The sequence below is a fragment of the Formica exsecta genome, unplaced genomic scaffold, assembly GCF_003651465.1.
Source record: "Formica exsecta isolate Colony F162 unplaced genomic scaffold, ASM365146v1 scaffold4, whole genome shotgun sequence".
In the NCBI taxonomy this organism is placed as follows: domain Eukaryota; kingdom Metazoa; phylum Arthropoda; class Insecta; order Hymenoptera; family Formicidae; genus Formica; species Formica exsecta.
In genome coordinates this window covers 86794-98204 of record NW_021851238.1, presented here as the reverse complement: position 1 = coordinate 98204, position 11411 = coordinate 86794, and the positions used below count along the sequence as shown (strand labels likewise).

At 30.5% G+C, this 11411-nt stretch overlaps 1 protein-coding gene and 1 non-coding gene across 2 annotated transcripts in view; one reads left to right on the top strand and one right to left on the bottom strand.

Annotated features, from left to right (window-relative positions):
• The first annotated feature begins 6 nt into the window (after positions 1-6).
• Positions 7-11411, top strand: part of LOC115240014 (V-type proton ATPase 116 kDa subunit a) — a 28324-nt gene continuing 16919 nt past the window's right edge. The window contains exon 1 of the mRNA XM_029814934.1: positions 7-496. The gene's annotated coding sequence lies outside the window, so the exon portion shown is untranslated. The remainder of the gene's footprint in view (positions 497-11411) is intronic.
• On the bottom strand, positions 6282-6408 carry LOC115240049. The gene has a single exon (XR_003884728.1). It is a non-coding gene; the product is annotated as a U4atac minor spliceosomal RNA (small nuclear RNA).

Sequence of the window (11411 nt, the reverse complement as noted above, 5' to 3'; positions counted from 1 at the left end):
ATATATATATATATATAATTTTGAGTATCACGTCAAATGGTTTTATTCCGAATATTTCTAGGATAATATTTAACGCATCATGTTTATTACAAGAATATATTTGGCAACAAGTGTGTCAAATCGAAATAGTATCAGACACGCGGTGTCTGCCGCCCATATTCGCGATAGTATGCGATGCATGCATGTATGTCGTATGTATGTATGTAGTAGCAAGTCGCTACCGCCATTGGAGCTAGAACCGAAGCGCGTAGTTTGACAGCGGCGGCGATCAGCTGTTGCGAATGTTTACGTTCGCGAGTATTGGCTGACGAGGGAGAATCGGCGCATGGTGGTGGGTCGCGGCTACCATCCCAGTCCCTTTCAGTCCGTCGCGTCGTCCAGTTCGCATAATTTACTTAGTGCTTATCGTATTTATTGCCGTGCGTGAAACGTGTTGCGCTGTCGCGCGTTTTTATGCAAATGCCAACGCGCACCTTTCCATCCTTTCCAGAAACGGGTAAGTTTGCGATCGCAAAAAACTAGAGGGGACTTGTCAAAATACGCTTCACTCGTGTATATATAATATTTAACGATTAGAGTACAAATACAGCAAATTAATAAGTATAAAGCATTGTAAATGTTAAGAAACAAATAAAAAGTATATGTTTATAATAAAGAGTCATTTATAAACAGTTAATAATGAATTACATATATTGGAATTTATGTTTTACCATATTTCGTATTTTTATTATCACACATATTTTTTTGATAATCTTTTGGATATTAATTCTGCACGTGCCCATTTCTAAATGGTTTTGCACTGATTAACGAAAATTGTTGTAATAAAAAATTGATATCTCAAATGTGTGTATGTGTGATCTTGACTATCGAAACATTGTTAAATATACCATTTCACTATTACTACTACTATTAAAAATTAAAATTATTAGTTGACATTGAAATTTATGGTTTCTGCACATGAACAAAAAATTCGGTATCTTCCTACTATCATTTTAAATAATGAAGAGAAAGAAAAAAAGTAAACATAGGACATTATGCATAAAATAAAAGTTTGAAGCGACTCGGATCTATTTATTGCTCGTGTTGACAATTCTGACACAATTTCTGGATGTTCTTACATCCGCTATTAAAACATGATATTTTTGTTTTGTATATTTTTACATGTGGTTTGTATATTTTTATATGAAGTGTTATGAAAGACTTTGTGATAAAAATGCTGAATGCTTATATTCATTTTTTTTTCTTTTATCTTAAGATCTTAATATCTCAAGATTTTCCTAATATTCGAATAATTATGAAACACATAAAAAGCAATTGAAACAAAAATTCTGAAGCAACCAAGTGAAATTTGAAATGACATAAAAAATGCCGTTTTTAATACGGTATAACTTCTCTCAAACTTATAATTTAAACTTCAAATAATTAGTTATTCTATTAATCCTTAAAGTTTTTACTTGCGCTTTTCGCGAAATGCAAAGTACTTTTTGGCTAACTTTTCGGGACTTAAGCTCCGCTAGACTTTGGCGAACGAATAGTCGAGCTTGGCTCCGGATGCTATGCCTCGAGCTACGAAAATGGTGTCAGACATCGAGTGTAAATAACCTTATGAACGTAAGAATAGACGTACGAGACGAATCGAGTTTATGTATCTCTTGCTTTGCTTAAGGAAAACTCATAGCAGTTGCACGCGGGAACTCCGGTTAAACCAGCATCGGGTTTAGACTTGTTTTGCTAGCTTCAGGCTGTGAAGAATACTTTGAAGAGTTCTCGTTAAATATTAAATAAATGTGCTAATTTCTAATTTTTTTAAATAAAGCAAGTGATAAATTTGTAACAGAGTGTTGATTGAAAATTATGATTTATTATCTATTATTAAAGGTCTTATATTTATTCATATAAAATTAAAACGTGATAAAAATTGTATTTGTATATTGAAATTATGGCAGTTCTGAATCACAGGCTATTATTTAGTTTATATTTAAATTTAGTTTATATGCAAATCCAACGACCGTGTGTTAAATGCCAATATATGAAAAGGCTCGCCGTTAAATCCTACATAAACGCAGCTTTTAACTTCTGCAACATATAGCACAACAATTCTGGCGCGATCTTATTTTCGCATTCAGCTGCAGTCGCGTTAATCTTTATGTTTGTCTTCGAACCTTGTCTAATCTTACATGAGCCAAGTTAAATAACGAAATTTGTAAAATAACGATTTGGCGAAACGCCTTTGATTATTCAGACTTGTAATTAAACTGAAACATGGCTTAGAGTATGAAAATTGAAAAGCATAGAAAATCTCAAATTTGTAGTTTTCAATCAATTAATATCACATTTTGACCAAAAAGAGAAAGAGAGAGAGAGAGATTATAAAAGATATTAATGTACGCATACTGTCTATTCCTATATTTGAAGTTAGATTTGACTGATTTTGTATTTTATATCTGCATTGCTATCTGAAAATTAGGAAAATTACGTTTAGCAAAACGTAGTAATAGTGAGTCTATTTTTGTAAAAATATCTTATCTTTTATGTCGATTTCAAGGAATACTTGCTCACGATTACTCGTGTGAACAACATAATTATATTTTTCATGATACTACACCAAAGTATATCCGAGAACGTGATGAATCTATTCGTTTGCACTGAGCATACATAAAAATTGCATATATCTTGTATAAATAGCGCTGTGAATACACGAAGCAAGTGTACATGGAAGGATCGATTAACAATGAATTCGTTCTAGCTGGTTGGCGCGAATGTCACGATCGTACAAATATAAAAAATGATATCTGTATCTGAAATTATATCTGCATCGAGTCTATCTACGTCTAGATTGTTGCTATAACGGCACAGTCGTTGAAAAGTCTCTTTCATCTTCGCTCGATTGCAATGGTAACCCGTCACTTTATGCATGAGTCGGATATAAATAAAGCTCTCGGTATCGATTTTTTCCACACGCGAAGGAAGTAAACCGTAGAGTGACCATCATTGAAATTGTAATCAATATTGATTATAGAGTCAATCATAGTGAATCGTATGTATTTATCAGTTAATGAGCATTGACTATGACTATAATAAGCAAAATTATGATTCGGACACGCAAAGATATACAGGGTGTTTTTCTCTTTCGCGATGAATAATATGCTAATTTAGAATCGATATTTCTTTAGAAAGAAATGTCAAGAAAGATGATCACTTGGCATAACTTTTTAATTTTTAACTTTAAATATTTTTGTAATTAATTTTCTATTTATAAATCCGCTAAAGTGTATACTCGAATCTAAAAAAAATTTTTAATATTATTATTTTTTTTTCAAAGTTTAGTTCCCGAAAAGTCCAATTCAATCGAGTATATAACTCGAAAATTATTAGTCTGTCGACATTTTTATTGAGGAAATATTTTGATTCCAAATTGATCAAAGAATCTCTATGAATTAAAGGTGATTCTGGTAGATCTAATGAACCTAACCCTGTCTTAAGCATTTTTCTGTGCTTGTGAGGTGAGGTAATCGAACGATCCATAAACTGTCATATTCGCTATATATATGTATTGCACATAACTCTCTCGGTCGAGAGTAAAAGTTCGATGCCCCGTCGTGGCAGACGGTATATCTACTTACCTGCCTAGTTTAGCTTCATCTTTTTATTTCTCTAGTATTGTTTATTCGTTCTCTTTCTTCTCGTAAACATTTGAACTTGATTCATGTGAGAGAATATTCATATCTGTGGAAACAAAACTCATTTCTGCAATTCTATGTTATTTTTTTATCCATTTTTTGTATTTTTATTATTTCTGTTTTTTGTAGGAAGAGCTAACCGATGATATATTACTGTATAATGAAAAAAAAATGAAAAAAAGCGATTTATCCAAATTTGCATGTACGAGATATTAATTTTTAATCAATTATCAATTATTAATAACTCAAATAATTATTCCATTATGATTTTTTATAAATTTAATAAAAATATTATTGCGTATTAAATGATAAACGCTCATCTTTCATTGTTTTTTAAGAGTTTTTCCGTTTTATTATCTGACTCTAATATACAAAATAACGACACTTTATTTTCTATCGCATAACTTTGCTGTTTTATCTCAAGGTTGATATTTTGTGAAGGTAGTTGGATATAATGTATATATGTGTGTTCGTTTATGCAAATAAGCGCAATTATGTACATGAGCGACGTAATGTTTATTTATAATGCGAATTTTTTTGCTTATACTATCTCGTAAAATGTGCACAATATTCTGTCTATACAGGAAATGGGATCTATGTTATCCGTGCTTAGATCGTAAAACGAGTCGCTTATAATCACTTCGGCTATCTTTTGATACTATTCAATTAGAAATGGAATTCTTCAATTAACCTAAATAGATGCCAGATCCTTATTTCTCGTTTCATTTCGACAGAACTTTACTATAATAGCATTTTAATTATAGGATTAGTTATTAAAATATCAAATATTAAAATCTGAAAAATTAGAGAAGAAGTACTTTTCTCAGTTATTAATTATTGAGAAATTGTTTAATTATCATTGAAGAAAAGTCAATCTGAAATATTAGTTAAAGAATCAAGATATTTTGTATAAATTAGAGCATATGTGTGTATGCGTATATGTATTATATATATATATATAAAATATTTCGTATGTGACTCATATATAGACTCGAAGAAAGACGTTGCAATCTCCTTTATCATGGTTTCGCCAGGCAGATGGTGATTATTAAGGTTAACTCAATGGCTGATTGATGTCCAAGGTTTATACTGCTTAGACATTTCAAACATGTACTCGACGTAGGTCTTTTGCCAGCCACTTGGTCGGTTGCTTTATTTGGTACACGGTTGCGATTGATATGCAGCTTATAATCTGCACGAACAGACACTACTCACAAGTAACTAAACGACCTTTCTGGAGAGAGACTTGTTGTCTGGAGAGATTATTTGTCACTAATGTAATCGAATTAAAGACGCGGTAATCAATTATTTTACGATTATATTTATAGAAAAAAATATTCCAATCCGATGAGAAGAAGAATTTTTATACGTTTTGTTTTGACACATATGGATTGTACTAAAAACTTACAGGAAGGATGTTCTTTGCACAACTAGACATAATCCAAATTAATAAATTTTATTTCTATGAAAATAGCGAGGCATCAATAATTTTTAAATTAGTATATATTTACGATTGAAAATAATTATCGAAAGATTAATTGTAAGATGCCGAATCGTAAACGAAATTCAGCATTATTTATCATATTTATTTTGGTTCTTTTTTTTATTGTTATTATGATATTATAGTTATATCAAGATAGTATGATGAGAGAGAATTATGCCTCTCAAAAAATTTTCATGTAATATTCATTACATTTAATTTTATTGGAAATAAGATTTAAAAAAGTAAAGTACAGTTTATTTTATTATATTATTTTTTTTAACCTTAAAAGATATAAACATCTTTGATTCTTTTTATTAATGTAAAATCACATTAATTAGATTTTTCTGATTGTAAAGCAATCCTTGTCAAGTACCATTTTTTTCACAAGATATAAAAGCATGATTATATACGGTGTGTGTTTTGTAGTTGTATATAAACAGATACGAGCAATATGAAAAACCGCGAGCTAACTGGCTAGTCCGACGGCCCACATTCAATATGTGAATACCATTCCAACAGTTACAGTAATATGTTACTCAATCTGTTATGTAATGCATACAGAGTACTATCGCGCAGTGCCAATACAAATTTCTTGATATCATGTTTTAAGATGACTAATGCTTGACCTCTAATTATTGTTAACTGTGCATTTTAAACGACACAATATATGTAGATTAATTTGCGTTTATTATGTAATAATACTACATAAATTCTCATAGTGTTTATTACATGCTATGTAAAATTAAAATTACTGTTTTGCAGCACTTTTGCCAAACCCTTTTTTATTTTAAAGTAAATAAAATAAATACTGAAAATTTGTAAATATATACATATATTTATGAAAACCTGTGATAAAAATCACACATACTGAAATTGTAATATTAAATAATAATTTTGTTGATCGAATTAATAAGGTTAATAAAATTGAAATAATTAGTTAATTATTATAAGATATAGTATAATAATGTATATTAAGAATAAATGAAGTAATAATATATAAAATAATAAATTAAGTAAACATCAAGGTATATTTATTATATATGTATTATATCTATGTACATTTTTTATATGCAAATATGTATGATATGTGATTAGAAGCCCCTTATAAAGTAAAGAGGCTTTCCAAAAATTGCATCTCGTGATTTAAAACACGGATGCAGTCATATAGTTTTAATAATGGGTTTCAGCAACAGTATTCTCACTAAACGATCATTGAACACTTTGCTCCCCAAAGACAAGGACGGTCGCGTGTTAGTACCTCGGCCTTATATATGCTCGTCGTGATATTCTGTTCACGAGAAAATCGATAATGTTGCCATCTTTTGGCAGACGCGGCAATTTGAGGAATATATAGGATGGTTTTAAAATACTCATTTACAATTATTGCTTTACTACTTATTGATGTATACATAAAAAAATATTGTAATCTAATTATATGGAGATTTTTGTTACTTTACTTTTAATGACAAATTAAGTATTTTAAAGTAAAACCTAAAATATTTTATATGTGTTATTATTATACGATAATTTAGAATGGATCACTGTCGAGGGAATGAAAAAAGAAAACGAGCAATATATCTATTTTGAAAATAATATAAATGATAAATAATTTATAAATTACTTACCGCATATCGTTGTTCCGTCAGATAAAAATCATGCGCTACTCGTGACAGTAGCGCATGACAATACTATCTCTAATGTTGATACATGTATAGTATACGCACAATACATGAATCGTAAGATTGAAAGATTAAAGTAATAAAAAGTCGGGATATAGCAATCGTTTAATTAATTTATGCTCGCATTTTAGGAAAATTTAGAGCATCGCGAACGAAATATATTTGACTTTCCCTCTAATTGTAAGAATATTTGTAGAGAAATACTTATTATCGATAATAAAAGGATTGTTACGAAACGATAATTTATAATCTATATCTCTGTTGCTTTGATTTTTTATTTGCAATAATGAATGATTGTGCTTCGATAAAGATTTATTGTCGAGATGTATAATAGTTTCATGTTGTTTACCAAAAGTTAATTAATTGTTAATTGTAATAATTATAGCGAATTTTCTTTCATAGCGATTTTATTACGATCGCGTTTAGGAAAAGAATTCAACATACGAAACATTTTGTACCACCACTTCGCTGTTAAAATGTCGTCATGCGAATGATAACAAGACCGCTATACACCATCAAGACCAAACCATGTGTTATTGTTAATTCGTCGTCGAAATATTTTACATATTATAACATATATGTATATATACGCGGAATATTAAATATTATACAGATATTTTAAATGATAGATTATATAGATTAATTATTTATTAGATGATTAATGTATCACGGAGCCTTTTGTTATACTAATTATTCGATCTTTCGATTCGATTGTTTTACTGTGCATTCTCAATCCAAATTACATTTAGATCGTCAAAATGTAAAAAAAAAAAATGATAAAGCATTGGACGAAATATATTTGACTCTAAGTATAGATAGAGAAATAATTATTGCTCGCGTAAAGATAGCAATGAAACAATAATTTATAATTTTTATTTCTGTTACTTCGATTCTTACTTGATTAAATGAATAAATCACACGAAATACGCGCCTCGAGACCTATCGTCGCGATATACATAGTTACATATTATTGTATTTATAAAAGTTAATTACTCATTAATCATATTAATAATATCAAGTTATTTCCCGATACGAATGATAACGGCCGAATCACATAAACTTTAGCGTGCTGTATGCCACAAAGATCAACAATGAATTAATAATAACACAGAGCTCGGTTTTTGTGGCATATAACACGCTATTGTTTACGTATTCGGCCTTGTTATCATTCGCATGACGACATTCGGCAGGTAAATAGTGGTGCGAGACGTTCCATCGAATTCTTCTTCTCTCTAAATGCAATTGTCACAAGTATATATATATATATAAAATATATACAGGGTGTCCCAAAGCACCCTTGACAACGCTCGTGAGCAGGTAGAGCACAGTAAACAGAACAGAAAAGTTCTGTAACATTTTTTTATCTAACGCTTAATAAAGGAGTTATTATTGAGTAAAGTCTGGCCAATCAGCGCCGACCTTTAGCCGCGCGCCTGGTAGTGTGCGTGAGCGCTCCGTCGCTACGGCGGCGCACACTATCAAGCGGGCGGCTTACTAATGTGCGTCCGGCTAAAAGCCGGCGCTGATTGGCCAGACTTTACTCAATAATAACTCCTTTATTAAGCATTATAGAAAAAAATAGTACAGGACTTTTCTGTTCAGTTTCCTGTGCTCTACCTGCTCACGAGCGTTATCAAGGGTGTTTTGTATATATATTGAGTTGAACGGAAAGTTCATTCCGTTTTTTACTAAGAGATGAAGATCGAAAAAACGGCACGAACTTTCCGTTCAACCCAATATATATGTATATATATAATTATTGCTCTTAAAATTCATATTTATTTAGAATAACAACGGGTGAAATAATCTTTAATCATAGTCAATTTAGAGAGACGTAGAATTTAATATATGCTGTTTTATTTGAAAACCTATTCTTACGGGAAGTCACGCAATCGACGGGGGGTTAGCAATGACGCTAAGACTTGTCAATACTAATATGTTTTTAATTTGCTATCATTATCAATTTGATGCAAGCATCGTGGCAAAAACTCATTTGAAGAATGCACGATTTTTATTACATCTCTGGACAAATAGCAGCTTAATATGCTTTTTTCTTTTAAAGGAATTAATGTTAATTTGCAAAGTATAGACCTCAAAAAATTATAGATGCAAAGAAAATTTAGAATGTAGAGAAAAGAGTATACACGTATATGTGTAATTATCATCGTTATATATATATATATCGTTATATATAGGAGAAAGTAGGGTAAAACCGGGTACTTTTGTGGATTTTGTCTTCCTACAAAAAATCTGAGAGTAAACAAAAATGTGCCGACCGTTAGTAGTCTTTAGTGAACTATGAGAAAATAAGGCTAGTTGCTGAAAAAAAATTTTAGGTTACGGGGTACCCGGTTTGACCCGCCTACCCGGTTTTACCCAACTTTCCCCTATATATATATATATATAATTTAAAAACTAGTAGAAGATACATATTATAATTGATTGTGAATAAATTCTACAAGATGTAATCTAAAGAAAATAAATAAAGAATCTAAGAAAAATTAATGAAAAATTAAACGAAAAAATAATAGTATGTCTTTTTTATACGTGATTATCAGATTGGAATTTATAGACTATCATTGTATTGAACAAGCCAACGTGAGATAAGATTATTCGCAATTTTTATAATGTCATTAAATATTTTATATTACGATATATGTATATATACACGTCTCGCTTTCGCGAGACATGATTGATTATTTCCGTCAGAGATAATGAATAATCACGCGCATCGTTGCAGCTTTAACCCATTTTCCGGACAAAATTTTATCACACATCTTATGATTTCGAAATTAAATAATCTCTTTAATGTTTTAAAAGTAAAACGCACAATATTTTAGATCACATTATAAGATCGATAAAAGTTAATTATTTTATGATTTTAATATATAATTTTAATAATTTTAAAGACTTCTTTAAAATGTACAAACAATTACGGCTTGACAAAAAAGATTTGTTATACATATTTTAAATTATGGTCTTTAATCGCCGAGACTGATGATGAATGAATGCTCATATGAATCGATTATTTCGTGAAAGAGCGAAAAACTGTTGAAACTACCAACCATCACGTGATTTCAATCTATGCATATGAGCATAACATCACGTGTGCTCTCCTCGGATGAACCACGCTTTGCGTATGTAATGTAATAATACTTCAATTTTATCGTTTCGCATAATGAAAGATGTGACTGGAGATACGGCAATTTGCGTAATAGTTGACCGTTAGATTGGAGGCCACCGTGACGACCTAGAAATCATAGAAGAATAAATACCGACCTTACAGGAGATATCGCCTCTATTATCGTAATCTTATTGGGTATCTGGCGCAAGATTCGATAAACTGTTATCCTAGAAAGTAACAATGATTTTTTGTCATTGTTTCGTTGATAATGTCTTTCATCGATAGCAAGATTAAACTTGTTATAGAATTTTAGTACAAGACCATTTTATTTTTTCGTATGTTTAAAAATAGTTTAATTATGATCGATTAAAGAAGTGATTGAACTGCGTTTAGGAATGCAAACATATAACAGATTTTATTTTTTAATGCATTTGCAGCCAATTTTTGATTTAATAGAGTCTTGACTTTGATAGTGAAAGAATATTGTGTTTTTTTAATAAAAAATGTGTTCCTTTTCAGCAAATGCGCCTATTACTAACAATAAGTATCGATATTTTTGCAAATTTTTCGGATTGTCTCTATATTGCGTAATTACGTATCATTGCAATAAACAAGAAATCATAGCAAGAAACAAGCTCGCGGAGTCTTTTGCTTGTTAAGGATGAATATCTACGATCACAGCCGGAACAATTTTTACGCCCCTATGTGTATGTAAGAATGTATTGTAGAAAAACGGGACGAAAAGAAAATTGCCGGTTTGATGATAACATATAATATATAAAATATTATATAAAATATAAAATGTATATAAAATGTATATAACAATTTTTATTTTTGTATTTTCTATTCAATATTGTTACGCCTTTAAAATTTTACGCTTGTGTACGGGCACGCATTCCACGCTCGTTAGAACCGGCCCTATCTACGATTGTATAAGTATAAATTATAGTGTCGTACGAGCGGTAGACCTAATAATCAGGAGATAACGAATATTTATACAAAGTATGCTTTACAAAGGTAATGTGCGACAACTGCGACTTATTATCATTCGCCTTATCATTTTCAAGAGTACCTTGGGCTACAGCGATGCAAAGCAATGTAACTGAGAAACTTGCTAAAGTATTGTCATCTATCTATTCTAAGGGAAGGGTTATGCGACTGAAAATGATCGCAATCAGTGCTTTAAGTTTCCGTTCCGCGAAACATGATTGTTTTGATGAGAGGGTCTTTTGCGGGCCGTCAGCGATTTGGCTCGCATTGCCCTGCCTATATTCGTATTCTGTTTATCGCATTTTAATTGTTCAAAAGCAAAATAATTTAATATTTAATTTTAATAAAAATGCTCTTTTTTATGTTTTAAAGAAAATACTTTCATTGCACATAAAAAAAATCTTTTACATTGTTAGTAGATTATTTGGCATTTTTTCGTATATTTTATTTTGAAT